Source organism: Rattus norvegicus, chromosome 9 (genome assembly GCF_036323735.1).
Source record: "Rattus norvegicus strain BN/NHsdMcwi chromosome 9, GRCr8, whole genome shotgun sequence".
Classification (NCBI taxonomy): domain Eukaryota; kingdom Metazoa; phylum Chordata; class Mammalia; order Rodentia; family Muridae; genus Rattus; species Rattus norvegicus.
The window spans coordinates 23317751-23321163 of record NC_086027.1 but is presented as its reverse complement, the minus strand read 5'-3'; positions in this window follow the sequence as shown (position 1 = coordinate 23321163).

Genomic DNA, 3413 nt, shown 5'->3' with positions numbered 1-3413 from the left:
TGCACGTGCGCACGTGTATGTACATGTATCTGTGCACATATGCTCAGGTGTGGGAGAATGTGAATATGTGTGTATGTGTGTGCATGTGTGCATAACTCTTCAAGTGGGGAAGAATGTGCATGTGTGTGCATGTGTGCATATGTGTTCACATGTGGGAGGATGTATATTCTATACGTGTGTGCATGCAGAAGTCAATGTTGGTTGTTTTTTTTTTAATAGCTTCTCCATCTTTTTTGGTTTTTTGGTTTGTTTGTTTGTTTGTTTGTTTGTTTGTTTTGAGAAAAGGATTCTACATAGCCTTGGCTATGCTGGAACTCACTCTGTAGACCAAGCTGTCCTGGAACTCACTGTGTAGACCAGGTTGACACGGAACTCCCAAAGATCTGCCTGCCTCTGCCTCCTTAGTGCAGGGGTTAAAGGTATGAGCCACCACACACAGCTCCGTCTATTTTTTGAGATAGGGTCTCTCTGAAGGCAGAACTCACCTATCCACCTAGACTAGTGGGCCAGCCAGCTCCACAGACCTGCTTGTGACTGTGCCCTCTGCACCGGGGTGGCAATCACGCCATCAGCCCAACCTCTTACGTGGGTGCTGGAGATCTGAACTTGGCCTGATGTGTACGTGTTTAATGAAAAAGCCAGCACACAGCCTCTCTTGAATCACTATTGACGTTAGTTGTGGGTCTTTATTGAAAACATCTCTCTTAATGATTTTTTAAAAATTAAACGAAGATGAGAGATGGGACAATTTCGCTCCCTAGTTGATAACCTGAGGTCCTTTCTGGCACTCCAACTCCCTTGAGTGAAGGAATATCAGCCAAACACCCAGCCATATGAGCCTCATGCCAGCACAGGCTGCTTCGAATGTTCCCTGTATACCTTGAGGAAGCTGCATACCAACCATAGCTGCTTGCGGCTGACACACTCTGGCTCTGGAACATACTGTGCCAGCCCACGTCCGTTCTAAAACGTTGTGCAGAACTATGTCATCCCATGGGGAACTCTAAGACACCTTGCAGCTCTTTATGCTGAGGCCGGAGATGAGCACATCCCCTCTGTCTTAGCAGAAGGGCTATGACAGGAACAAACACAGACAACTCTCATTTGCATGAGGGACTGCTGTGATTGGTCCCTTCACTTATGAAAGGCGGGTGTGAGTGGGGTCGGGGTTGAACTATTGTACGGATAAGGGTGTCGTAGTTAGGGTTTTACTGCTATGGAGACATCGTGTCCTAGGCACCTTTTATAAAGAACAGCGTTTAATCGGGGCTGGCTTACAGGTTCAGAGGCTCAGTCCATTATCATCAAGGTGGGAGCACAGCAGTGTCCAGGCAGGCACGGTGCTGGAGGAGCTGAGAGTTCTACATCTTCATCCAAAGGAAGGCAGGAGTAGACCGTTTCCAGGCAGCTAGGAGGAAGGTCTCACAGCCCACCGTGACACACTTCCTCCAAGGCCACACCTCCAAATAGTGCCACTCCCTGAGCCAAACATATTCAAATCACCACATTCCACTCCCTGGACCCCCATAGGATTGTTCAAACACATGAGTCTGTGGGGGCCATACCTAGGCATGGCATGATGCAGACTACATTTAGTCCAACTCCAAAAATCCCATAGTCTATAAGTCTCAACAATATTAAAGGTCCAAAGTTCAAAGTCTCTTCTGAGATTCATGCGATCTCTCGACTGTAATGCCTCATTAAACCAAAATCGAAAAGCAGATCACCTACCCACAGCATCACAGGATATGTCATTGCCATCCCAAATGTCACAGACAGGAAGTATTGAACCAAAGCAAGAGCAAAGACCAGCTGGGCAAACTCCAAACTCTGTGTCTCCATGTCTGATGGCCAACTTCTTCCTGCTTTGTTAACTGCAGCACAATTCTTTCTCCTGGCTGGTTCCATTCCGTGTTAGCATCTTTCTTTCTTCAGCAGGTATCCCACGGCTCTGGCATCTCTTAACGCCTTGGGGTCCCCAAGGCAACTTTGAATTTACGGCTTCTTGTTCCAATGTCTGGAATCCACACGCGATCATCTGGTCTTCTCCAAAGGGCTCGGGTCACATGTCCAGCTCTGCCCTCGGTAGCACTCTTAGCTCGGATCGACCCACTCCAGTGCTGCTGCTGTTCTTGGTGATCATCGCATGGTACCAGCATCTCCAATACTCTGGGGTCTTCCACTGCAACAGGCTCCACCGATAGCCTCTCATAGGCTCTCTTTATGGTGCCAAGCCTCAACTTCTCTTCATGACCCCTTCAGTCTTAGGCAACTGAAGCTGCACCTTCCCCAGTTGACTTCCCTGGCCTCTCTCAGCTGCTGTCTATGACCCCTTCATGCCTTCAAACCAGTATCATCCGTGCGACTCCTACACATTACCAAGTCCAGCTGCAGCCGGAGGCACAACCTTGTTTATTTCTGGAACACAGCTTCTTTGTGCTGTCAGAATACACTCCTTAGAAAATTTCACCTCAGTGATGCTGGTCTCTTCTTAATCACTGCTAATTTCTTAGCTCCAGCTAACCAGCATCAATTGTCCCAGTCGTCCCTTCTATTCTTGACTCTAAAGCCAGAGCCACATGGCCGAAGCTGCCAAGTTCTGCTGCTTGCTGGGGCTGGAACGTGGCCCCCCTGTTCTATTACATTATCATCAGCTTTCTGTTTCCCAACTCCTTCACTGCCTAAGCTTGGCTGTCCTGGATCTTGCTCTGTAGATTTGACCTTGAACTCAGAGATCTGCTTGCCTCAGTGTCCTGGGATTCAAGGTGTGTACGACCTTGCCTGGGCCTAAGCTTTTCATGGCCTCGATCCTTTGAGATCTGGATCGAAAGCCTGTGTCTTCCAGCTTCAAGATCTGGATCACAGGTGTGCCCTCCATCTCTGGATTGTAGCTCATTCCAGATTAAAAGACCAAATGAAAACAATGGCCAAGTCATAACAATTCTTAGATATGACTATCCCTTCTTCAATTGCAAAAGCGTAAGTCCAGCTGGGTGGGATCTTGCCCCGTGGTCACCACTTCCTTAATTCCATTTAATTTCCTTGAGCACAGGATTTAGCTTCATTCCACTTCCTGATGCCCCTTTACTCCTCGAACATTTTTCATTTTTTTCCTTTCTAGGCTTCCTACTTTTCATTAAAATGCTCTTCACAAGAGTGAACTTTAGTGACCGCACAACAGACTTTATACCAGGCTGTTTTGAGGCTTCCTCTGTCAAAGTAATTAAATCCTAATCTCTTCTCCTTTTCCTCAGACAGGCTCTTCTGACAACTGAAAAACGCAGTCACATTCTTCACCAAAATATCACAGAAACAATCTTTAGGCCACACACATCTCTAGGTTTTCTCCTCTGAAACCTCTTGAGCTAGACCCACAGTTCAAAACACACTCAGGAACACTGTCTTCCATACTT